General features: G+C 38.4%; 1 protein-coding gene across 1 annotated transcript in view; it reads left to right on the top strand.

The window, feature by feature from the left end:
* Positions 1-258: 258 nt before the first annotated feature.
* The window catches only part of zfhx3b (zinc finger homeobox 3b), a 346,429-nt gene continuing 318,951 nt past the window's right edge, over positions 259-27,736 (top strand). Inside the window, exon 1 of the mRNA XM_077562960.1 lies at positions 259-481. The gene's annotated coding sequence lies outside the window, so the exon portion shown is untranslated. The remainder of the gene's footprint in view (positions 482-27,736) is intronic.

The raw sequence follows: 27,736 nt of genomic DNA, 5'->3' as shown, positions 1-27,736 counted from the left end.
TGGGGGAATATGGGTTTGATTCAAAGAATTTGGTCCCTGTGTTCTTTGTAGAACATTTAGCTTTGACCCTCCCTTGCCTCAGTTCCTCCCTCCCACCAACAGACTCGCGAGGTCCAGCTGATCTGCAGGCTATCACACCAGCCAGGCTTTTTTTTTTTTTATGGTCTGCACATGCTTCCCAATACATATCTCCACTGTATGGCTTGTACATGTCCACACTATTGCAACAGGCACACACTGAGGGAGGAGAGAGGCAAATAGGGAGCAAGGGAGAGAGAGTGACAGCAAGAGAGGGAGAAAGGTAGAGTCGGACTGAAATAGGAAAAGGGAGGGGGAGTTATTTTATATGTTGCTTACATGTTTATATGCAGTGATTTTTTTTTTAAAAGAATTACCCAAAGGTGTCATGTCCACATAGCTGCAGCCAAAAGCCCCGAGCAGAACTCTCCACTTGTGCTCTGCAGACTGGAGGCGACCGGCGGTAAGTTATGGGGCTTCTTTTCTCTCCCTCTCTTTTTCTCTCTCTCTCTCTCTCTCTCTCCCCTTTTCTCTGCCGCTGATTACGGTGCTGCTGATTGATTGGTTAGAGGCTGTGGATTATCACGGGCCGCTCGTCACCAGGTACCTGATGATGAGAGGAGGGGGAGACGGGGGATGAGGAGGGGGAGGAGGAAGATTGAGGGGAAGGGGGGGGGGCTAGGCGGAATGGAAATTAGATGAGGGCGGCCAATACTCGCATCGCCACATCTAACTAAGTCTCTCTCTGATTTCTCTGTTTACTATGCCAGTATGTTGTGTGTGTGGTGAAAATGTACAATGGTGTGTTTTTGTGTGTGGGGTCCCATTCGGCACACTTTGTCAGCTGGCTTTCCTGAGTGAAAGCGGCGTGTGCTGATGATGTTGCGGGGAGGGGTTTACTGATGAGGGGGAAGCCAGAGGGGCCTTTTTTTGTGAATATGCAGATGAGGGGCACGCGTAAACGGGAGGGGGCCGGCCACGCGTTCTACTGTTTATACGTTCTCCGTCGGGAGCCCCATCCTCAACAGATTGCCGCCTCCCCGTGTGATCTTGCCACCGCTTTGTTTAGGGCATTCGCTGACAAAAATGGCGGAAGACGAGCGCCGCCCGGAACGCGGAGGGAATCAACTCACGGTTGCAGAGAGAGGAGGGTTAAAAAAAAATGGCAGATGTGCTTTAGGGCATATTTTCAACTCGTTGACAAGATGTGATGATTGCTATTTTGTGCCTCGCCTCCTCCCTCTTCACCTCCCCAGACATTTTTCCAAGCCATTTGCATGTCAAAGCAGTGGAGGCCATTGCACAGATTAGGATGAGATGACATAATGATGTAATGAATTAAAAGCTCCTGTTTAAGCTCTGCACTCTGTTGTCCTGGGAGGCAAGGATGGGGGTGTCAGGGGGGGCACACATGCATGGCATGTTTTCTTTGATGCTCGTCTCTGAGATGCTGATTGAAATAACCTTTCCCTCTTGATTTGATTATATTACAAATGAGTTTGCGGGGAGTTTAATTGTATTTACATATTTTAGCTATTTTTTCCCTCCCATAATCATCCTTTTGATTACCAGCGTCATCAATTGTACAATTCCAAGTTACATCATTTACAACTTGCAGTGTACAATAGGCAGTTTAATTAGTAACAAAATTGCAGCAATTCTTTGCCATTGTTGTAACATTATAAAAATAACAACTATGTGCAAATAGATGGATTGTTTTAGTGAGTGGAGTGTTTTTTATTTTGTCTTTTTTACTTGCTTGTAGATTAAATTACTTTATAGCAATTCTTGTGTTTTAAAGTAGGGCTGTCACTATAGAATGTTTTTATAATTGATTAATCCAATAGTATTTTGCATTTATTTTTTACCGATTACAATTTATTTACGAACCCAATTTTATTGTTTATTTGGTAAAGTTTAGTGATTAAAAAACAACAACTAAACAACAATTAAGCGCCAAAGGATTGATTGTAGGCACCAACCTTTTTTCAAATGGATTCAGTTACTGGTGCAGTCATTGTTACGAGGCTGAAATCAGAACATTTGCACATTTCTAAGTTAAAAACATTGCTCTAATTGATTACTCGAAGTTGTCAATTAAATTGGTAGTCGACTAATTGTTGATTAATCGATTGATGTTGACACCTCTAGCTTTGAGGATGTATTTGCTTGTAGCATTGGCAAAATGTTTACATGAATGGCCTTTAGACTGGAACAACAAACGGTGACCGTGCGCGGTGTGGATAAAAGCACACGGAACATCGATTGACGCACGGGCTAAAACAGAAAAGATGTGAGACGCTACATCTGAGTTGCTATGGAGAAACACACCCACTGGGTGACAGGACCTTGAGCGTGGCACCCTTGTCATCGCTGTAGCCACCCTTTGATGGGACCCCTCTCGCTCACACGCACACACACTCTTGAGGCAAGTGCAGTATTTGGGATAGCTGCAATATGGGTATCAAGAAGACGAGTTGAGAAGATTGATTTCTTTAAACTTCCATTCTGTCGTCCTTTTTTGAGTTCTCTTAATGTTTGAATCAACCTGGGACCATAATATCAATAGTTAATGACACCATATCGTTTAATGGAGCGTTATTATTAATTCATAGAACTCTAACAAAAAAACTAACATCAACATTTGTAGGTGTAGCGCATTCGCAAAAAACAAGGATCGACACCAAAACGTCATGTGGTCCTAATAGTGAATTTAAAAAGCAAATGCATTCATTTATTCTTCTGCTTTCTGATTTGTGGCTGCTGCCCCCCACCCAGCCTGGCCCCGCGGCCACGTCCGGGCGGGTGTGGCCGCGTGGTGTCAGCTGGCCGGTGCGGCCTGTAATGATTATGCGCTATGACAGCTGGGATAAAGCGTACGGATGCGTTTGGTGGGAGTAATCAGCTGCTGACCATGGGGTTCGAGGGGGTGATGTGAGGCTTTATGACTGCAGAGCTCACGGACACGCACACAACGCATTCACACGCACACACGCACGCTAAGGTCCATAGGGACGCCACGCTTCATCTCACTCTTGCACTAGTGGACACGTCCTTCGATTAAAATTTTTACTCTGAAAATGTTTTCTTCCAATATTAGCAAAGTCAAGAAGATAATTCATTTCATAATTTGAAATGTGACATACATAACATAAACCAGACATGTTCAATTTCTGGAGAAATTGCCTGTGAATGCTGAAAATTATTTCAATGCATGTGGAATAATGCGGAATGCTTTATTATAATTATAATGTGAAATGACATTTAATATAATAGATATTTATTAATTGGACAAGGATTATTATATGAAATTGAACTTGGACTAAAATCTGCTCCAACTGATACAAACCCTGGTCTCCCACGGGCTAGTCTTTTGCTTTAACCACTGAGCTATTGAAGACTTGAGAAAGACTGAATGCTATCGTTGAAGCTGACTGGGGGGGTTAAGCATTCATACATTTAAGTGAAATCATAATGCATTTCAATGTATGATTTTCATTAGCTATATACAGTATGATGTCCTTGGATACATTTGCAATGTACAGTCAGAGATGGGATTCGAACCGCTAACCCCTTGGTCTCGGGTGACCAACTTAGCCACTGGGCAGTATCAAACACTTTGGGATGATGATGATGATGATGTATTTAAGGGAGTGTAATGCTGACTGAGAAAGTTGAATGTCTATTCCATTAAAAATGAATGGCAGATTTTTTTTATACTAAACAAAAAATTGTGCGAAAAGTGTACATAAGCGGAATGAGACAAATATGAGTCTGGTTGGCGTGAATTTTTGAAGTATATTGAAATTAGAACGATGTAAATCGGATGATGTCAGAGTTGAATGAGGTCAAAAAATTATGAAAAATACGCAGAATAAAGAATCAGAATTGAGCTTTCTGCATTCACACAATTAGTTGATTTGTTTTTTAATTAGAGTTGTCAAACGATTAATTTTTTTAATTAGATTAATCACATTTTAGAATTTTGATTAATCACGATTAATCGCTTAGTAAAAAAGGCTTTTTTACCAACATTTTTTCCCGGCCAAATTTGAAGAGCACCGGTTATGTGTTAATTCTTTTGGCATTTAATGTTATGAGGACGTTTTCAACATTTTTTGACCCACTCCACATGCTCATCCTCCTCTTTTTCTAATCAGTTAACTCATTCCATTTTTTATGAAAACCTAGAATTTTTTTTATTGTACATTTATAACAGATATAAAATTTGTGATTAATCGTGAGTCAACTATTGAAGTCATGAGATTAATTACAAATACACATTTTAATCGTCTGACGCCCCTTATTTTTAATAAAAAATTTTTTTAATTAGAGGTGTCAGGCGATTACATTTTTTAAAATTGTAATTATTCACATGACTTCATCACATAACTAATGATTAATCACAAATTGTATATCTGTTATGAATGTACAATAAAAAAAATCGAGGTTTTCATACTCTTGTTAGCAAAAGTGGAAAAAAATGTTAAACTAATATAAATAGTTCAAATGAATTTTTGACGTCTATAGCCGTCAATGGCAGTGAATGAGTTAATTACTTGCATAATTTAAAATGAAAAAAAAAAAAAAATACCCCGATATTTTGACATGAACAAATATTCTAAATGTGATACGCAAACATTCGTTAAATGCTTGACTTTAATGCATGAAATTATGTTTATTGCTCAAACAGCCACCCGCTGTCACGCTAAAGGCTAATCTAAGGTCAAAATTATTAGTGCGATTAATCTTCGTTAATTCATGATTAATGCGATAATTTTTTGTGATTAACTAATCAATTAACGCTTTATGTTTGACAGCACTATTTTTAATTAACACTTTTGCTTTCATCTCCCTGCTTGGCAAAAACACAAGTTCATGTGCATTTTGTGACAGTTGTGGCCCTTGAACTTTTGACCCCGTCGCTCAGGCCCGCACTTTCCCCTGTGCTGCTCCTCCAGTTTCACTATAGTCAATGACGAGGATAGGTGGGAAAGGGGATTATTGGTATTGATCTACCCAGGGGGATCATTAGGCATCACTATCAATTCACAGCTCCTGGTACACAGCACCAGCCCGTACAGACATTGCCAATTTGTCCCCATTAGAGAACCAGCTTTGTGGGAGTCTGCGACGGGAGGCTTGCTTGGGCCTGGACGGCAAGCAGGCTTCAAGTGACCACCACTTGGTCAACATTGAAACAAATACATTTACATGTGCTTTCAATTGAAAAGATCTACAATAGGTTATACTGTATGTGTGTATATACAGGATATATACAGTATATATTTTTTAACTTGTTTGTAGTTTTTTCCACATACAGTAGTTATATTATTTACCCAGGGGTAATTGGCACCATAATAGAATACTTGAGTGAGGCTTATCCGGCCTGGCCCACTTATCTGTGTAAGCTGGCTGTTCTGGAGACTAAAGCTGTCGGATCCGGTCCCGCTGACGTTAACCCTCTGCCGAAGTCAGGTGTGAAGGGAGCAACTCTACCGATTCTTTCACAATTATTTTGGAGTCTGATGCATCACAAGTTTCTGAATCTCAAACAAACAAATTTTGAATATTTGGGTATTAAACTCTAAATACTGTATATTTAGACTAAGTCATTTTTTGATTTGCTGTTTTAATATCAATAAAAAAATAAAAAATAAACTGAAAATGTTTGAATATAACTATGCCACTATGTTATTAGGCTAGCATATGCATGTCACTTGTCCCTTTATATCAGAAAAAATACAAATTTAGAGATATACCAATATGTTTTTTTTCTTTTTTTGGGGGGCGGATACTGATTATTAGTTGTCAAGGAGCTCGATAACCGATATTGACTTTCACTAAAAGGGACAATATTGATGTAAAAAATAAATAAAATACAGACTGCATTTATTAACAATTATTTTTTAAATGTCTTTCAGTACATGTTTAGTGAAGATATTTTCAGATTTGCAAATTGTTGTTTTTCTTTTCTTAGACAATTGACATATTTGACATCAAATTCTAAAGGTTAGCATCATTATGTCTTAAAAAGTTAAAGGAAAACTTCCAACAAGTAAATTTGCTCTCTATTGTTTTAGACAGTAAATAAAGTTTTTCAAAATTTTAACATATCTGAAATACTCAATTTTCACTTATGTTGGTTTTTATTTCAAACAAAAACAGAATGTGCCGAAAGTTCCCATGATCTCTAGCATCTCTTTTAAAATTAATAGAACATTTAAAGAAATACTTCACTGAAGTTCACTGTTCTTAATTGATCAATTATCAGCCATTAGATTAAAAAAAAAAAAAGCAGATGCCAATACTTGTCAAAGTGCTCAATATTAGTGCTGATAATCTCCCGGATGATAATCGGTCTATTCCTAATTCAGTTTAAGTTTTGAAGCAGCTAAATGCACAAAAAAGGTCAATAATTAAAAAATGATATAGACGTATGGAGATCTTACTAATCACTGCCATCTGTTTCCAACCACCACCTATGTGACACACACACACACACATGCATCGAGCCAAAGAGTCTGCCCCGCTCGGTGTTGACCAAGCGGTTAAGTGAACAGCAGGTGATTGTTTTTCTCACGCCCCTTGACCTCCGCTTGCCCCCCCTTTTGGCTGTAGCCAACCGAATCTTAATCATGCAGAACGCAGACACCTCCTGCACCGATTGTCCCTTCACTGTCGGCACATCCGCGCTGAATGCTTGTTTAGTAACCAATATACTTGATAAAAGAAGAATATGTATGTACAGATCTTTTAATCATTTTCGAAAAAAACATCTGAGCAAGTACTTTGCCCCCTTTTTTTCCCCCCTTCCCTGATCTGGCCCTGACTCGCGCGGACATTAACACCACATGAAGACCGCGGTGGAAAACGCGCTCCTCCCGAGCAGCACATGGGGCCCTCTCACAACCTGAGCTTTATGCATGTGCAAATCAAAGGGCCGCTGGTAATGACTTCAGTGTGGGCAAAGTGCGGAGATCCTTTTAGCTGCTATTCCCCCATCAACATGCTGCTTTAACACGTCCTTTTTCACCAGCTTCTCATATGGCGCTGCGCCGCTCTCCCACGCGAGGTCATTGACCACACCAGCGACATATGTGAGCCCGCTAGTCACCCACACTTCATCAAGTATTGGAAATAGGACTGTGCACAGGCGTAAGTGGGGATAAAAAAAAAATTGTCTTTTAAATTGTCTAAATGACAGGAGTAGTGAAAATGTGAACTGTTGTTGTGTAAGGTTTGAAGCTGCTTTGATGCATGGCCACCAACAGAGGGCAGTGTGGCCTGATAGCTGGACTAGACAGACATAAACACGGCTCCTGCATAATGTACAGAGATTATTTTTCATACTGATTTAAAAAAAAAAAAAAAAGATTTAATTTCTTAGAGGTACTTCTTAATGTCTTGTTTGAGGATTTACTACTGAGTTTGTATTTTTGTCATGTAATTGCTAATGACTTGTATTTTCATCGTATTTTGCTTGCATCTATATTTTAGCGTACGCAGTTGAATTTGATGAAAAGAATGTAATCTGAAGTAAATACATTACAAGGTGCATTTTGAAAAATGAAAACGTCCATATGGTTGATGCTTGTGGGCCATTTTGAGGCAGCGGAGGCAGCCAGTCTGGGAGTAATCAGATAAAAACAATAGTCTTTCATGATCCTTAAAAATGTACAAATGAAAAATAAACAGAAGCCAGCAGCGGGAGATATGCGCACTTCCGCTTCTGCGGATTTTTATAAAGCAGGGAGCCACTGTAAGAACTACGAGAGTGTACATATGTGTCGGCCTGTATGTTATTTTTTCTTTGTGAGCATGTAAGAATGTGTGTTTTTAAGAGGGGAAAGCGGAGATGGATGGATGGGGGAACTTGAGGGGCCCTGGGTGTTTTAATTATCCACTGCTCTGTCGTTTGGTCCGAGCTCGCTATCTCTCTCTGGCTTTTATCCCTGTCTCATGATTCCAGCGCTACCTTTATCCCTAAGCCTTCAGCTCTGCTGGCCAAACAAAGCAAAAAGGGAGGACAAAGAAGGGGTTTTAATGCCGCAGCTACGCCACATTTACCATTAATATCCCTCAATCTCCCCCCTTTTTATGTAGTGCACAGCAGAGTAACCTCAATAAAGTGACCCTAGCAAGCCGTTGGGATGGAGGATCCTCTTGTACGAGACTCGAGCTCTGGTGCAGTTCTGCTCAAAAGCTGAAGTCAAGTGCTGCCAGCGTCCTGAACAAGTGAGGTGAAGGAGCACATTTTAGATCTTCTTTTTTTTTCCCTCCTCCCTTCATTCGTTCTCACTGCTCCTTTTTGCGAGCAGATCATCGAAATGCCAAGCGTTCCAGGAAGACTTCTTCTTTTTCTGTCTGTTGACGCTATTGGCTGACGAACGGCTTCTGTGGATGGGCATTGCGGTCACATGACCTTCAAAGAGGAAGCATTTTGGCAGCTTTGCTGGGCATCCACAAGCAATATGCTCTATTTTCATAGCAATGCTGAATAGTTCAAAAACTTTTTGGATTTCTGTAGTCTGAATTTGAATCTGTCAATTATGTTTAGAAGCAAAAAACAAAACATGCATTAAGGACATAAATGCAAAAATACAGAAAGTAGTTACACATATAACGTATGCAATATTGCAGTAATCCAAGAAAACATTTGTGCAACCTAAAACTGCTGCCATTCACCATTTTAACAATTGCAATGTACCTAGAGCTATCAGAATTAATTGATTAATCAACAGGTAATCGATTATCAAATTAATCTACAACAATTTCAATAATGCAGTAATTGGAGCATTTTTTTTGTACTTTAAATTGCACAAATTGCTCTGACTTCAGTCGCTCAACAATTATTAACTGATTTCTGTACTCCTTCATGAAAGCAGACTAATTATCTTTTGTGTTTAATCAGATTAGGACATTTGCAAACATTTGTTTTCAACTTGGAAAACAATGACCAAACCGGTAACTAAATCAGTTTTAAAAAGGTTGGTGAGTATAACATCAACCCCTTTTTTTAATCACTAAACAAAACAAAATAAACAACAATCATTGATTAGTAAACAGTAATTAGGGAAAACAATGCTTTGGTAATACACTTGAATGCAAAATCAAAATTTATCTGATTTGATTATTCAACTGAATAATCGATAGAATAATCGATTCCAAAAATATTTGACAGTGAGTACACCTTATTTTTGTGTGTGTGTGTGTGTGTGGGGGGGGGGGGGTATTTTAGTTTAAAAAATAATAATGTAAACTGTCACTGCTGTCACCATATTTTTAAAAATTAGAATGCAAGTATCCCTTTTCCACTTAAACTTTACCTGGATTTATTTTTTAAGCCAATCTAGCCACATAAAGGCCTGTGTGTGCATATTTGCTGTATTTTTTGGCTCCCTCTGCATTGGTGTGTGATTTGTTGACCGTAGTATATCACCATGACAACATGCTTTTGATGTGGTTGCCTTCCTGACATACCCCTGTTTTTTTTTGGGAGGGGGGGGGGGGGCTCTGGCGCTTTGGTGAATTGTCTTACTTCTCGTTCAGTCAGCATGTCACATGGGGGAAAAAAAGGTGTTGGAAGGTGTAAGGGAGGGGTCTGCATGGTGGGGGGGGGGGGGGTGCAGTATGAGGAATCTAATGGGCGTCTGGTCTGATTGTCCTCAGTCGTGGCATTAGAGACAAAGCAGATGAATTGTGCAATGGATTCGAAGAGATTGGAGACAAGTGCATGTCAGTAGCCCCCCCGCCCCCCGCCCCCATCCTCCAGGATCCCTCCCATCTTGCCTTTCTTTTTGTCTGACATCCAGAAGAAAAAAAAAGGCAGGCGTGACAGCAGTGCTCCGCTCGAGCAAAACATTAAAAACAAAATGCAATCCTCACCCATTTTTCTTTTATATTAGATATTCAGGCAGACATTCGGCACACGGATCCCATATTAATTGCCAGACGCCACACATGACAAATGTACACAATATTAATCGCTAAGCAAACATCAAGGACGTTTTGATTCATGCTGTCTGAAATGCTGGCAATAAACGACAGCATTTAAACACAACACATTGGAAGAAAAGAAGCACCGATCTAATCATCTCAAAGAGGACCTGAAATCAGTTTTCTCCGTCTTTCTTTAAAAAAAAATAAAAAATTCTCTGCATGGCACAAGACAATATGCTCTTCTGCTCTTTTTCGTCTCGGTGGCTTCTCAAACAAGAGCAGCATTTGAGCAGAAAAACTCAAGCGCCCCTCCCTTCCACCTGACTGTCTTGAGAAACAGCCGTGATTCTTTGTTCTTTCAAGTTGTCTAATGCGCCTCTTCTGATCAGGATTGTGATTTTTGGACATGTGCTTTGGTACGACAGCTGTTTGGCTGTAAAGCTTACTCTGGATGGAGTTTCCTAACTGCATTTAGGCTAGTTCTTTGCATCAACAAATACTGCAAATTTGGCTTATTGCACATATTCGTCAACCACTTTCTTTTCTTGCTCGACACAGTATGAAGGAATTACAATAATAAAGAAATCACACAATGTACCATCACAACAGCCACAAGTCGACTACTGAGTGCACCAAATTCCAGCAGCACAGATAGTCGAGCGTGTCTCCTGACCTCCGCCGAACCACTCGGATTAAGTCACCGAACTCATGGGGCTCAATCGAACCCAGGTTAAGAACTACTGACTTAGGCAATTATGCTATTAGGCTAACTATGTTTTTCTTCATTTCTGCCAAGTGACCATCCTGACAACGCTGGCCTGCCAACTTTTATTTTGTGTTGACTGCATTTATTATTCATCTTTACATCACTTGTATTTTAGTATGAATAATGGAAGAGGTATGAGAGGAGGAGGAAGAGGAGGAGGAGATATGAGAGAGGGGTGCCACGCAGCATGTGTCCTTGGCTCTTGTAAGCGAGGGGAGCAGATGGGGGTTGGGGGTTCGGAAGAAGGCGAGATGTACCTGGTGTGGGGCCAAGATCCGCGGTCTTGCTCTCTGCTGCTTACCTGGCTGCCACTCTTGTTTAATTTAATATCATTGTATAAATCAAAAGCCTTCTGTCAGACAGACAGCACAACCTTCATTAAATTCAAACGGGGAACGGGTCTCTTTGGATCCAGTTTTAATAAAACCAGGTAATCAAAGGTGGATTTAAAAATGGGTTATCGTTATATAGCCAGATGTCTGGTTGCCATTCGTTTCTTCAGACGAGATAGCCCTCTTACGGGTTGTAGACTCCATATGTACTGTATGTAATCCAAAGCTCGAAATGACTCATTTAGCATCGCAGTCTACTCGTCAAAATTAGCATCTTGCGCCTTATCAAAACACATTGAATAGCAACTTGAGAATCACAGATTTGTAATCAAGCTTTTTCCTGGTAAGTGAAAAGCCGAATGGCACTCACATCACCTCTGAGTGAGTAATATGAAGTCGAGGGAAGCTCAGTGCTATTTACGCCGCACCAGCTAGCTAGCAATAAGCTAGCTGGCTAGCTAGTTTGGCTAAACCCGTTGTGGATCAATTAAATCAGAAATCATCGCCTCCACGGCTGCGAATAATCGATCAGTAGCGATAAGTATCGTTTTCATGACGGGATCACAAGGAAAGACAGAGATGTCATGTTAATTGCTAAGCTAATTTAAGATTGACACATTATTGTTTAACACCAGAATAAAGTAATTGAGTGAGCGTGTACACTTTTCACAGAATTATGGCTGAAACTGCGTTAAAGTGGAGCATATCCTATCTTGAACAGCAAAGTAGCAGGCAATTTAATAAGTGTCTCGAGAGAAATTGATACAGAAGAAAGCTTAACAGGACTAGAAACATAAATCGTAAGAGAACTATGTTTCATTACGGCACGTCAGACAGGAAGAGTTTCGTATTAGCTTCAAAGTGTAGAAATATATTTATAGTATATTCAGATAAGAGTCTTGAGTTTTGATTTAGACTTTTGAGGCCTGCACAATAAATGTTTGCAAAATTACAATACAGTAGCTTTTTATTTTATAAAATTTTATTTTTTAAATCAATTTTGCCTTGCTAAAATACCATACAGCCCATTCAGAAAGACTACATTTCAACTTAAAATGTATTTTTGTGGAGTTGCCCCAGTGAAAATAATTCTAGATAAGATAATGCAGTTTGTTGCTATGCCTATCCGAATTTTACAAACAATTGTTCATTCATTATATTGTCATATTTTTTATGTTTAATAAAACTCTTGCTTCAGCTACCTGAGATGAACCTGCAAAAAAAAAAAAATTCTTAAAATTAGAAAGTTGCTCCTCAAACAAAGTCATTGATTGGCAACACTTCTTCGCCAATAAAATGGATTTCATTCAACACCTAAACAACACATTGGGAGGGGGGGCGGGGGGGGGGGGGGGGTATTCATGGAATGGAGTAGGATATGCTTTGAGACCGACGCCTCCAGGGGAAACTGCGACCTAAAAGCAATGCCTTCGACCTCTCAGCTGTTCTGACATGTAATTGTGGCCATTACGTCAAACCAATTAGGGACTTTGAGAACAACCAAAATGAAATAAAATAATACATACAGATACATATACTATATATATAATCTATGCAATAAGTGTTCAAATTGAATTGGTCGTGTGACTTGAGCGGCAAAGCAGTCTTGACCTTTTAACATATAATGACAGATCACACAAACAGAAGACGGTTGCGATCTTGTTTTATTTGTTGGCGTCAGTCTTCTTCGAAAACAGGTTTTGCGCATTATTCCACAGCGGGACTTTAAAAGACAACAATGCATTTTGATTGTTTAGACCGTCATTTTAACCATCTCTCCAATAGTCTTTTGTGCAATGATTTGACTGTGTATTTTGTTGTAAACGTTTATTCTGCCGTATTATAAAAGAGCGAGCAGGGAGGTTTACTGTTGCAGGTGCTTCACATTGTTTTGCACCGTTCAGCATGTGATCAGAAGAGGGCACTATGAGTCGCTGGCCAGCTTTCTCTGAAATCTCTTTTCTCTCCTGTCTGCTTGCTCTCACATACTTTTCTTCAGTCAGTAACAACACTTTTTTTTTTGTATTTTGAAGCCATACCCAAACGGAATACACAGGTGGCCACTGAAAATATGCTTAGTTGTGTAAATGTAGATACTTGATACTTGGCTTCACTTGCAGGTGTAGAAAGAAGCATTTAATATTCAGCTGACACCTAAAATTCTGTGCATAAGCGTCATTATTCTTTCATTCATATGGAATTCGTTAATGTGTATTTTTCTTGTGAGCAATGTATTGGTTAGCACATTTTCAAAAGTCATGTGGCAAGTGTAGAAATAACTATATATTTACTGACATAATATTATGACTTGATTTTAGTAATATTGCTTGAATATTTGATTTTTTTTAGGTTTATGTCTTTATTGAAGAAAAGAGTTTGTCTAGTAATGTTGATCTGAGTTAATATCGCTATAAAGTGCCTTTGGTGTCAGAATCCCTATCATAATAAAAATGTAGCAAACATATTAAGACTCAGAGGCCTTATTGTAAGTGGCCAAACATTTTCATACGGTAAGTAAGTGCTTGTTTTATTGTTCTCAACACAGTATTTGATCAAATGAGTCATTCTGATCAAGTGTATTCTATTTTCATGATAATATTAAACATTTTGCATGTGTCCTTCAAATTGCTGTCCACCCTGTAATTATGTGGTAGCTGACCGTTTAATAAGAAAACGTCTTTTTTTTTTTTTGCCTCTTGTCAATGGAGGCTAAAACAGCAGAGAGTTTTAAAATAAATATTATTTACACATAAGTTATAAAATTGTCATCATTTTATTTGTGTATTTGAATGGTGTCAATCTTAACACGTCCACTCTGTTTTAGTGGACTATCACCTGATTAAAAAAAAAAAAATCCAACAGAAATTTTAAATGTATTTGTATCAATGTGCTCATACATAAATGCTAACATTAGCCAAATATGTCCACCCAGTGTGCAAGCTCACATACTTTGAATGCATTACACGAGCATTTCACAGCGACCCTTGCGAGGACAAGCGGTTAAGAAAATGGATGTATGGATGTGCATTTCAACAATGACATACAATGGAAAATCTCAACTTTTTTGAGGGTGAAATTAAAAAGCCTCAAAGGCACTTACTTTATAGTGATAATGACTCCTTTTATTCAGTAAAAATGAAATTATTGTCATTAACTTTTTTTTGTATTGCATGTTCTTAATGTACATTAGCATTTTAGTTTAAAAATGTTCCCTCATATTTTCAATTTTTTTTAAGTGCAGTCTTGTAGAATTGTGAACATGTTGCATGTTTTATCCATGAAACTACATAAGTCCCTGATAAATCCTTTTTTTTTTTTTTTAACAATTCTGTTGCTTAAGGTCAACACATTTGTCTCTTGTATTCCAAAACATCATCTCTTTCCAAACCGCCTTGAAAGTAACTTTACTCTTCAACTTCAGCTCGTCTCTTTCTCCTCCTCCGACTCGTGTGATACTTGCTGCTCCTTTGTTGCAAAGGAGGACAAGCAACGAGAGCACTTCTACCATCATTTGTCCTTCTTTTAATAGTCAGATAATCGCGGTCATCTCTACCAGGAGCATTGTGTCCTCCACAGGCAGGTCACAGGAGTCCTCCCCGCCACCTGTGCGTCTCCCCGTCTTCTCCTCCTTGCCCCCTTTTCCCGTTGCCGTTGTAGCTCGTCACGTTTCTGCGGGCTCCTGCTGCTCGGCCCGCTCCTTCAATAAATCTTCATATGTGTTTGAGGCAAGGTGGAGGCTGCAGACAACAATAAGCACCCGTACTCTCCATCAAAGGGTTATCTGGCTTTCACAGGCACAGTGACAGACCGCTCTGTGACTCTGAACAGGGAGCGAGTGCTGTGTCTTTGACAGCCAAGAAGTCCATTCATTTATTAACAACCCCCCCCCCAAAAAAAAAACAAAACAAAAAAAAACAAAAAACAAAAACAAACAACATACTAAAAAGTTGCTCAAACAATTTAAATTTGAGAAAGTAAGAGATGGTGTAGTAAATTTTGATGGTAGTAAAAGTCAAAGCAGCTTAATTTATGTGGAACCTGCACTTTTTTAAACCAGGAATAGGCATCTGGCAGCATGTAAAATGTAAAAAAAATTCTGGAGCGGAGCAGTTTCAAGATGTAATAACAATATTCATCGCTAGATGGCAGACATCACTCAAGAGCGCTGCCAAACCCAAGAATGTAGTTCACCACCACCAGAGAAGAAGGGAGAGTCGTTCCTGGAAGTCAGAAGTCAGGACTAAGTTTGGCAAAAAAAAAAAAAATGCTGTCTTTGAAGTAAAATAGGGAGCAGATTATATGTTCACCGGATTTAAAGAGAAACGTATCTGCCTAATATGCTTTGAGACGTTATCAGCCATGAAACATTTCAACCTAAATTGTCACTAGAACACTAATCTTGACAACTATTAAGTTTGTGACGTGCATAAAGAGTTAACTAAATTGGTGGTGCATTCTTTGAAAATGTTTATTTTTAACAACAATAAATAACTGAAAAAAAAATAAAAACGTTTTTGCCTTTTAAAACAAGTACAGCACACAAATAAGTAAAAAATTTAATATAGTTTCAGAACTTGAAAAGCTCCAACTTAACTTTAGGTTTATTTTAACAAAGTGAAAAAAAAAATTTGAATAATAAAATATAAAGTATGAGCCTGGGTACTATGTATAACAAATGCCCTCTGTTTCTTTCATCTTTTTCTTTCACCTTTCAATTTTTTTCAATTTCAATCTTACTTACAGGTGAAATGTTCGTCCACAGCCTTTAAACTGGCGATTTGTGCAGTTTACACATGAAGGCATTTTGCAGCCAAATGCGTACGCCAAGATACATTTCTTGGGAGTCCCAAGATGGCGTCCCCACGGCTTTAAGAGTCTCAGCCTATGGCCTATCCAGTAAGGCTGAAGAGCTATGAATTATGCCGCTTGGCGCATTTGCGTCGCACGTGAGTTTAAACTGACCGGACTGTTGTGAGCGGAAGTAACCGGTGTTGTTATATAATCTTGACGTTTAAAAACCACGGTTAATCGTAAAAAAAGGTTAATAGCTGCACCCCTATTGGTGTCCTACAAAAACATGAATATATTCAACGCCAAATTATGTACGAACTCGGGCTCCACAATAGCTGTTTTTTTCCACACCGATTCCAGTAACTTCCTGCTTCTCCAAACTGATAACCACGACATATAGGCCTACAATACTTATATATGCATTTTCATATTTATACATATAACAATGTTCCTCATATTTGATTCTTGATGTATTTTTGCTGCTAACTCTGACTGTATAAGTAGCTGTATTTTTAGTGGTGGTGGGGGTTGTGATGCAGAGGCCTATTCCTCAGTGCCGTATCCGCGTGTCAGCCAGGACTGCTGTTATGGATTACCGAGCCCAAATTTTGCACCTTAAAAAGTGAGGATGAGAATAAACCTTTTGTTCGTGTCACCTATCATCTTGAAATATTTACCGTTCCTCGCCCCGCAGCTCCCTGTCCCCCTCCGGTGTGATAAAATGTTTCTTGCTCCCCGTCTTAACCCTTTCCTCCTTCATCCCACCTCCAGCTCCGTCTCCGCTAGGAACAGACGGAATATAAACCTGCCCAAATCCTGTTAGCCGCATCCATTTTCTCCCCAAGGAAGCCATTTATGCCGGGTGGTTTCTTTGGAAATCTTATGAGCATTTGACCAGGTGTCTGCGACACTTTTCAGTAGCATGTTTGTGTGTTTAGTGTGTGAACTCCCACTGTCGTGTTGCGTTCTCGGCTCCGAGAGAAGAAATGCATGCACATACTTTTGCTCTTTGTACGTCTGTGTGGTGTAGACTGCGGCTGTGTTTACTTTTAAGAGGAAAGGAAATGAAATTCAATGCCGAATGAATTATGGAGAATGTATCGTTACCTCCTGTGTGTTTTCCTGCCCGTGTGAGTGAGCGGAATTCATGTGCCAAAATAAAACACAAAAAATGCAGTGGCTTTTCGGCATCGTGTCGGGTGCTGTATGAAATCGCCTACAGTTGCCTTGCAGCGCTGAATATTCGGGTTTCCACCTTTTCGCTACATTCCCTTGAAAGAGAAGTACGCCACCCGGCTAAGGTGCAACTTCCCTGTTTCCACTATTACTTTCTTCAAAGAAGACAAAACTACAAGAAGTAGCAGTCAGATACATGTTTGTAAGGGGCTAACGCAGTGCCTTACACCCCACTCATCTTAATGTTGGAGGGGAGATCTGGTGGCCTATAAATCATAGCTTGTGTATAACTTTTTCGTTAAATTTGGTCCGTTTTAACCGATTTTACTATTCAAATTATTTTTTCTTTGTCATATTCCTTGTCAGCTGCTCACTCCTTTTTCTCCTTTATAGGAATTAATCTAACAGAATATAACTTTTGATAGTAAACTATGAGGATGGTTTTCTCTTCTGGCCATCAAGTCTCCTCCCATTTGTTCGAGCTCTCCTGTGCTGAAAAAAAGAAAGTGCTCTATAAATAAATCGTTTTGACTTTGCTTTATTGGGGTGTTAGGGGGGCGGTAGACCCAATGTGGGGGTTATGTCGGGGGGGTGATCATAAATATCAGGAGCTGCAGGGAGACAAAAGGGCTAAAATGGAAAGGCTTTGCTGGACGGGGGGACCCGGCCATGTCATGTACCTCAGCCATTTTTCTTGTGCGCTTAGAACTCAGTCAGGGGTTTAATTGGAATCCAGACTTCAAAGGAACCTTCGGCCCATCCAGCATCCCCCTCCCATCCCATCTCCACCCCGGTACTAACTCCCCTGGCAGGATCTACTCTCGTCCATCGCACAGACACGTAGACCGTGACCACTACAATATCAGAGAGTGCATCACCATGCACGACCTCATCTGAAATTGACTTTGGCAGTATTTGCAAAAGATTTTGTCTTTAGGTGTGGTGTGTGCTCTAGTGTTCCAGTTAGACTAGCTCTGTGTTTGTGTTGTAAATTGCACTGCTTTATGTGTTTTCCTAAAAAACAAAACAAAAAATCTATTTGGCTTCCAATGTCCCTATGCGAAAATATACATTTTGTGTCATTGCTTTCCAAATTTGTATCACTGCAATTATTTTTAAACAAATTCTGTGTTCAATTCAATTAGTAAGTTGAAAAAAATAAATCATTTATTTATATATTTTAATGGCATTTATGAATAAAATATTAATTTACAGCAAGTCATTTGGGTTTCTTTTCAGTATTGTCTCAACATGGATGACAGTGAGGTTATTTAAACATCTTTAAAATAATAATAATAATATTTATATATTTTTATAATTATTATTATATTTATATTATTAATTATTTTATTATTAGTTTAATAATTTTAGTAACTTGAATCTTCGCAAACACACATTTTTCCAAAGTTAAAAAAAAATGTTTTTGCAGCATTCATTGGTACTTTCAAAAGCTTCTCTTTTGTTGTATTGCTTAACTTTTATGACAACTCTCAACTCCATCCTGTTAGATTTCGAGAATTCTTTGTACTGATATTCAGTGGCACACAAGACTTTTTTATTCATTTATGTTCTGTTAAAATTATGGCTGTTTTATTAGTAGTCATTAGCGTATATGTTTCTGTCGGTATTTTGGTAATACATTGTATATTTTTGGGTCAAATTGGGCAGAAACCACATTTAAAGTGTGTGTATTGGGCTGAACACGTTTGGAAAACTAGAGTGTATAATTCTAAGTAGAGGATTTAGTAATATACTAAACATAGTTTAAATTTATAATGAAAGAAAGCTAACTTTGTAATTGGATACGTCGTGAGAAAATGACTTGAAAAACCATAAGTCTATATACGGTGTAATTAATGTTGGAGCATCGCGGAGCATCGCAGGCTATGTGTGCACCTTTTTAATTTGAGCTTCAGTCTTTTCCATTGCAGGTTCTGTAAACCTAGTTAGCATGATGCATAAGCCACTTTTGAAGCTGTTAGATATTGTTCTTTAAACCTGCAATAAAGGGCAGAGCAATGACTATTTTCAGACCTCAAATTTATAATTTTTAATTACACCTGGAAAAGGTCTTGTTGACACCTTGTCCTTAGTGAATGGCCTGTACCCTTAGTAAGGGGGGAAAATAAACTATGGTATGTACCCAATTAAAAAACAAAAGTTTTTTCTCTGATGCTTAAATAAAATGGTCATTATGAAATGGATTAACATGAAAACGGTTTGAAAATAAATTCATGGACTTCTTGTAAGATGAATTGAAGTAAAAAACCTTCAGCTTGAATGAGAACAGTCAGCTCATAAAAAATAAGTGATCAATTCTTAAATTCAAATAGAAGTTATGAAAGACAATTTACATCATTTTTCTGTGTCAAACCATTCAAATAAATCAATCAATAGTGTTTTATTCGAAGTTTACTTGCTCAAATCTTGTTTCCTGCTGCTTTCTTCAAAACATGCACGGCTGTCTCAGAGACGAGCGTGGGATCCGAATGACTAATTGCTCATGGAGAATGGCCGGTAATGGAGGTGTTAATGACCACGTTGCTTAAAGGTTACTTGTGAGTGGTGTTTTTTTCCTTGCCCCTTTCAACACCTATACGCGCCCACCAACATGTTCACTTTGTTTCCTATTAACTCCAGCTCAACCTTGAACACAACCGAGTCACCCCCGCAGGTCAAATGATGAAAGAATCAGATGAGAAGGAAAAAGTTCATCAGCCGGTAGAGAGCTATAAAGGGGGACAGATGCTTAAGTAGAAAGGTCTCTGCTGTGCAATATTTGAATCTAACTCAGGTTTCAGTACCTGTTGAATACATGTTGACGTGTTACATAGAAATATTCGTGGCATACGAAAAAGAGGATGGAAGGGAATGCATTGTGGCACGCAACTATGGATTTGCATCAGTAATTTGAGTCAGAGTTCTTTCTTGGGAAAACACATGGTCAAATTGATTTTTTTTGTTTGAGCTGTTGCAGCAGCGTTGTATCAGAAAGTTAACTTTAGTTTGGAGGCTCTCTAGCCTGGGAGGTGCCTTGAGAGAGGAGAAACGGAGCTCCAGTGTTGATGGCACACATACTGCATGCCTCGGGTCTTCAGTAAAACGAATAACACAAACACGGACTTGTGTATCACACCAATAATATCTGACAAAAGCTTATTGTAAAGAGGAAATAGAAGAAAACCACTTTGTCTCTTAAGGACAGAGTGGAGAAAGGGGGAGCTCTTCAAAGTCAGGTTAGGGAGGTAAAGTTGTATTCGATATGTAAACCATTTTATTTTTTTATTCATTTTTCATTTGAGTTGATTTTGCAAACGTCACATACCCAAACTCAGAAAACAGGTGAGCTGTGATGGCCGTTAACTACGGCCTTTGGCACTGTGATGTCATGTTCAGTCAACAGCAAGTGGTAAAATGGCCGCCCCTTGTGATGTGTAAAAACGGTGAATTTTGCTGCTTTTCCACAAAAACAATATTAATCAGAATGCCGTGTTGCTCTCAAAAAAAAAAAGAAAAAAGAAAAGAATGCCGTGTTGCGATTGTTGTGGCTCAAGGAACATATTATTCCCTTTAACTTTCCTAACTTTACCTTAAAGTCTCACGTTTCTTTACTTTTTTTATAAACACTCATCAGATGCACCAGTCTGTAGATATGAAATTAAACCGCTTATCTCTTTGACTGCCAGACGTTTTCAGAAAAGGGATCCCGCGGGTGCCAGCCGATTTAAGCATTTTGACTGATCTTTTGACTGATCTTTCAAGGTCCACAGAAAATTATGTGTTTGGACTATGGAAACACACATACTACCAAATGAAAGATTGGACTCTCATCTTTCATCAGAAAAAAAAGTTTGTTTCCACCTTATTCTGTTTTTGAGTAATCAACAATAGAAAATGGTTAGTTTCACCTATGTTTTGAAACAAACGTCTTTTAACGTCTTTGGCACTCCTCCATAGGATTTTACTAAACGTTATTTAACGTTTTTGGCAGTCAAAGAGTTAATTCATACTGAACTCCTCTTTAGGCCTTTTCACACTGCACTTAGCACAGCATAGACCAATCCATTCTTTGTGTCTGTGCTCCCTGTATCTGGTAATTAACGTGGAGACCCATGCTCTAGATCTATGATGTCCTTTGTACAATACCTTGACGTAGTAAAAAAATAAACCTCCCCCCCAAAACATTTTCTCTGCTAAACCTGTAATATATATCAAAGCGCTCTTCATTGAGCTGGAGCCTACAGATGAGCCTCTCGTGCCATTGAAAACAGATGAACCGTACCTTCTTTTAATGTAGCTTCTGCTTGTCTCGTACTTCTTATTTATAATTAAAAAACAGGACTATCTGCGAAAACGGTGATTAATACATTTTGTCTTACTGCAGCCTAATTTATATCTAGACCAACAGGAAAAGGCACCCAGCTACTTCCTGCACCAAATATGGGCAAGCTTGCACTGTGATCCTTGTCATCCCCGCGCACAATCGATGCACATTGTGTAAGCACCTTAATAGGTATGCTGCAGAGCAGTTGCACAACTAAAGTAATATATGAAATAAATAACTTTCTGACAGTATTAAAAATTAATATGATACTTAAGGCTCTTGTATTGGATCCAAATGTTGTTTGTTGTATGTTGAAATGTCTTGAAGCCTCAAGTTTGCCCTTGATCTTGTAAAATTGCAGGCATTTATAAATGTCAGAGAATATTCCACGACGCCGAATCTTCAAACCATAAATCCTTATCAATCACACCTATGGTGGTATTTAAATGATATTATTCTACGGGTTAGCACATCACAATTTTGTTTGCCCTTTAGCTGCTGTGTTTAAAAAGGGTATGCAATTATAATCAGCCTAGTGAGCTATGTGATACATAATCTTAAATGGCATGTTATTTTGAATATAATCTTAATCAATATATCACAACAACCTTGCGAATAAGATACACAATCACATATGCTTGTTGCAGAGAATCTTTAAATATTCTGGTTGCGAAGAAAAAAGTTTGTGTTGGCTTTCAATCCCACAAACAAGTCATCTTGTTATAACATCGAGTGTGCAGGTCGTATGGATAGAGTGCAAACAGCTTCATTCACACAATTAATCTCAACTTAATGCAAGAATTGTATTGAATTTGCTGAACGGTCTGATTTTTTGAAGTATGCAGGGAAAAAGCAGAAAAGCAAAAGACTTTCCACAAATTTGGTATTATTGGTCACAACCAGTCGGCATCAGGAGGTTGCATTGTAATTTTCTCTTTGCTGAACCCAGAGAATCTGACTATTTATTGTGATCTTTATAAAAGCCTCCCCAATACTTTTATTCAGTGTGTCATTTGTAGGAAAGGAGTATGTAGAGATTTGCATCTTATCTTAACAATATACTATGCATAATTTTGGGGGGGTTTATGAAACACTGGTAAGAATAGCACTGTGTGATATTTCCTGTGTTGAAGATGATGTGGAATCAGAGATAAGGATTATGCTTTTTCCGTTTTCTTTATAGGACTATTACAGCACAAAACAAGATCAGCTCACCACAGTGTATTTCACATAATAATATACATAAACATATTCTGTTCAAGTGTGAGGGGCCAATATAACTCTCAACATATTGGTGTTTTGGTCCCTAATAATTAACGTGACATTAGTCAAGATTCCCGTCCAAATCTTTATTTTCTACTCAAAAGCTCTGCTGATCCCAAATCGAAAGCTATCCAACATCGCCATCTTCAGGGATCTGTTAGTCATCATAGTGGTTTAAAAACCTGGTCATGAGAACCCTCTTCCTCGCCCACCGGTTGAATAAATGTACTTGATTGATACGTTGGTGCTAGTAAATGTTTGGATTCCAGCTGACAATTGTAAACGTACACAGAATTGAATGAGTTAAGGATAATGTTTACATGCATTTTTCGACAAAATTTATATTTTTTTCCAAGAGGAAGAGGTAGGTCTTGTGTGGTGTTGCACTCCGGGAGCTAATATTGTAGATTCAAGCTGATAGAAGAGAAGTAGAGGTGCTTATTTTGCATCCCGTATGAAGGCAGCATGTTTGCACATAAAAGCCCAGGTCGTATAATGATGCTTGAACACCCACTCTCGTCTGATTTCATCTGCAGACTAATGATCACTTTGCCTTCTAACTTCATTTCCTCTCAACATTACATTACAGCTGTGTTTTTTTCCCAGTGATGAAGTGTTAAAAAAAGAGGACCAAATGTCAGAGGTACATTTGTGAAATGAGGCGGCATAAGTCCAGTTTTTCCAGACGATTGAATGAATTGTTAAAAATAAGATGTTGAGTGTAGCTCAAGTGTCCCCCGCCCCCTCCCCGTTCGTTATTTCGCCTCTTGACTCGACTTAGGCTGTGTTGCTAATGGCAGGATGAGTTGTCGCACACAAGCAGCGCTGCTATAAATGCAACCAGGGTTACAAAATAACAACTCGGTCCAGAAAGAAAAGTGCTGCATTGTATTTTTAAACAGTTTTTGTGCAATGCTGTATTGTGTTTGGACGTTTTGCATTGTAACGCAATTACCGCCACCCAGTGCCAAATCTTGGTGCTCAAGGTTAGGTTAGGTCAAATTCTGGTTTTGTAGTGATGCAAATAGTGTGGATTGAGGACTTTTTTTTGGAGGGGGGGGGGTGTCAATCAGTTCAGGTCAACTGACTTCACAAGCAACACTGGGGCAAATAATGACAAATATTTTTTTAAAGGGTGTCTCCAATCTGCACATATAAATCTGTATCGTTATGTTGCGGTGCTATAAACCTTGAAGCAACAGACTAAACACAAACAGTGCACCAACACATGTAGCCAGATAATACAGCAGTCATATATCCTTTATCCTCTGCGAAGAAAGACTATATTAGTGCCATACTGATAAGAGAAGTTGTGATGTCTTGAACATTATAGCCTAGCCGTCTGTCTTAAAACGTCCCCCAGACAGATATTTTTTATTTATTTATTTTATTTTATTTATTTTTATTTTTATTTTTATTTTTATTTTTATTTTTATTTTTATTTTTATTTTTATTTTTATTTTTATTTTTATTTTTATTTTTATTTTTATTTTTATTTTTATTTTTATTTTTATTTTTATTATAGGTTTTAGGTGAACTAATGAATACACACACACTCGCATACACACACCCATACACGTATTCACCCACATATTAAAAAAACAAACAAGCAAAAAAAAAAAAAAATATATATATATAAAAAAAAAGGAGAGCAATGATGTTGACATGTCAAATCGGTAAAATTACCGAATGAACAATAATGAGCTCAAAAGAAAAAGAAAGAAAAAAAAAACGTCTCCCAGACGAGCAACCAGAAAGAGCACCAAGATGGCCATTCAATTAATGCAGTGAGCGGAAAAACACTTTAATTATTTTTAATTGTAAATACAAATGATGACTCTTCTTCATTAAAATACACATTGCGACAATTTTTTGTTTTTTTGTTCACGGGAGGCTGGAACGGATCAAATTTCCTTTCACTTTAATGGCAAATCGTGATTTGCGATACAAATGTTTTGAGTTTCAAGCGCCATCACGGAAGGAATTAAACATATCTGAAGGCGTCACTGTACATACAGTATCTTTTTTGTTCAGTGTGACAACAACAGAAAGATTGAAAATAATGTTTTGTTAAATACTTTGAGCTAACCAGGCAAAGTAAAGTCTCCAGCCATGAAATGTGTTTCGATCCAACGCTTTTCCGTTGTTCCTAAAGTGAGACAACTGTTTTCAGCGCTTGTAACCACCCTTCCATTAACAATGACCTTATGCCTGAAAAATCAATTGCCTTTCACAGTTAACATGCTTTTGAATGGAAAACTTTAAGTCTTATTTTTTCACTTTTTGTTTACTCTTAGTATTTAAATGCATCCAAAACTAATGATAAAACTATAGTCTGAGCATTTTTTTAGAGTTGTGGCCTCATTTCTGAATTGTACCGATTCATTTGTATACTTTTGAATAACTGTTCCTTCACAGTGATTGACACTCGAAAAGGTGCGAGAAAATATGAAAGAAAAAAAAAAGAAACTAACTCGACCAGAGGAAGGCTGTTGGCCTGTTGCAGCCTCCTGAGGTTTCATTGAGAGGATATAGTGTCCTTTCTTCTCAGTCACATTTGAAATTAATATTCCATGAAATAAGGCAGCCCATCAGGCTTTTGTAATCACGGCAGGTTAATAGAGGGAGTAATATTCCTTTCCCCCCCTTTTGAGAGACTCTTATCCATACCTCTTTTTTCCTCAATCACGGGTGTATTTGAAGGCCCTCGTGTTTCTTATCGCCTTAAGTTCTTTATTCTTTTCCCCGAGTGCTTTTATTTATTATTAGCATTCATGCTGAATGGCTGCTGCGGAACCTTTTGTGGGAACTAATTTTCCACTCTTAATAGGATGCTGATTTTTCTTCTTTTGGAGAAATCCACTCCATCCCATTCTTTGCTTCGACGCAAAACATGGCTGCCGCCTGTCAGAGTTCTAGATGTCATGTAATTGCATGTAGCACCTGCAGCATTCCTTCAGAGTAAAAGCGTTCTCCTGATGCATTGAGGCCTGCTGCTCCCAACGACAATACCGCTGTACATGTGACACCCCCCCGCATTGCTCCCCGCGGATCATTCTTTATTACTCCCATCTCGCGTCCATCAAGGCTTGGTCTGCTGACATTATGGCACCTAAGGAGAGAATGGGGGAGAGAAAAAGGAGGAGAACAGTCACACTTAAGGATATCCAAGCTTGACAGACTTTCCTTCCGGCAGGGTGGGGACAAATATCGCTTGGAGACAGCCAACTCCAGAAGTAGGATTTCTCTTAGATTGGACAGCATTTCACGCTTATATGCAGACTCTTAAGTTGCATGGTTGTTTGCTAAGTCAAAAAGATGCACAGCGAACACCAATAATATTCATACTTAGTATTGGTGTGAGCATTTTGTAGATTAAATCTTAGGTATGTGTTTGGTATTTATGGGGTCTTCAAACACAGCATGTTGTTTAGATGAGGTATTACTCATCGCAGTATGCAAGTTTTGCACATTTGCACCTATTCACACATTCATCACTGTTATAATACTCATCTGCATAATGTATCAATCAGAAAAAAAAAGTGTCTTGAATATGTAATTTTTGGAATAGACTTAGTGGCACAGAACACCGGACTGTTTTAATGTATCTCAACATCTCGAGGCATTCCGTGAATCGGCAGGCAACCAAATATGATGCTGTCAAATGAATTTTCACTAAAACGGCAATGCCTCTGTTGCATCTGATCATGTTGCGATCAACCCGTTTAACACTTTCTTTACGTTATGCCAGACAGCCAATTTTCTTTAAAGACATGAACCTTTCAAAAGTTCAGAAGTGAGTATAAATAGCTAAGTGGCAGGTGATAATGAGGTTAAAAAAAAAAGTTTAAAAAAAAATCCCAAAATGTGTGTGTATATATATATATATATATATATATATATATATATATATATATATATTATTTATCTATTTATTTATTCATATTTTATATTAATTTTATATAATTTTTTCAAAATATACAGTAGACTAGACAAAAGGGTTGAAAATGGCTTGTTCTCTTTGACGGTGCAATTATAATGGATCAGTGCCAGGTATTATTCATATGTCTATTCCCACAATGTCTACCATATAGTGTTCCAAAAAAAAAAAATAAAAAAATAAAATTCCCCCCCATGCTTATTGATCGGTTTGCAGTCATCATGCACGTCACTGCTTACTAGTGTGTCAGAGACAAGCCAATTTGAATTTCATAGAACTGTAACTTCACATCTACCAGTATTTTCTCTTTCATCTTAATTTCTACATATATTCTCAACAGGATTCAGATGACCAAATATCATCAAATTTGATAAAACCTGATGGATAGAGGGAGAACTCATTACATTTCGATCGGGATTAAGAGACAGATTGAAGGATCTTTAACATTGTGAGAAATAGCACTTCATGACATTTTCATTAATTTCTCAGGAAATATTGCTTGGCCCTTTATGAAAAATTCAGACATATATAACATCTCGTGTTGTCTGGGCGTACACGAGGCTTTCACTTGCAAATTTGATGGGGAATTAAGCAATTGGCCTTGGTGGACATCTTTAAGTGTCCTTCCATTGTTATTGCTACTATGTTTTCTTTATTGACAGGCAAATAGGCTTTCATGGACATTGAACAAAAAAAAAAGAGCAAATTAATGTTTTTTCTTCTTTTTTACTTTGCAGGATTTTAGTATAGAAAATATAAGCAATTTGCAATTTAAGTAAACTTGGAATATATGGTGAAACAGGATCAGCGGGGTTAGATGGTGCATGTTGATTTATAGCAAGGCCAGAGTGCAAAGCCCCCAAGCAGCAAATTCAGTGTCTCAAATAGAGATTGGCCTGTGGCCTTTGGTGTGATTGGTGACCCAAGGTGAGGCACTTAGTGATTTATCTCTCACATATCTTCTCATCTCTCTCGCACTGTGTCGAAGCGGGGCATGCTAAAATACATACAGTAACACCGTTCTCAGAGCTTGCGCCCTGGCCTTGACTCGCTGTCTTTGTCCAGGAACGTAACCTAGTCTGGATTGGAAAGCATAGGTTGCAAAAGCCCTGCACCTCCGGGGGTCAGGGTTGGCAATGTAGCGATGATGGGTCAAAGATGTTGGAGAAAAGGTCCCATGAACT

The sequence above is a fragment of the Vanacampus margaritifer genome, chromosome 4 (genome assembly GCF_051991255.1).
Source record: "Vanacampus margaritifer isolate UIUO_Vmar chromosome 4, RoL_Vmar_1.0, whole genome shotgun sequence".
Taxonomy (NCBI): Eukaryota; Metazoa; Chordata; class Actinopteri; order Syngnathiformes; family Syngnathidae; genus Vanacampus; species Vanacampus margaritifer.
The sequence above is the reverse complement of the archived record's forward strand: the minus strand, read 5'-3'. Positions and strand labels throughout refer to the sequence as shown.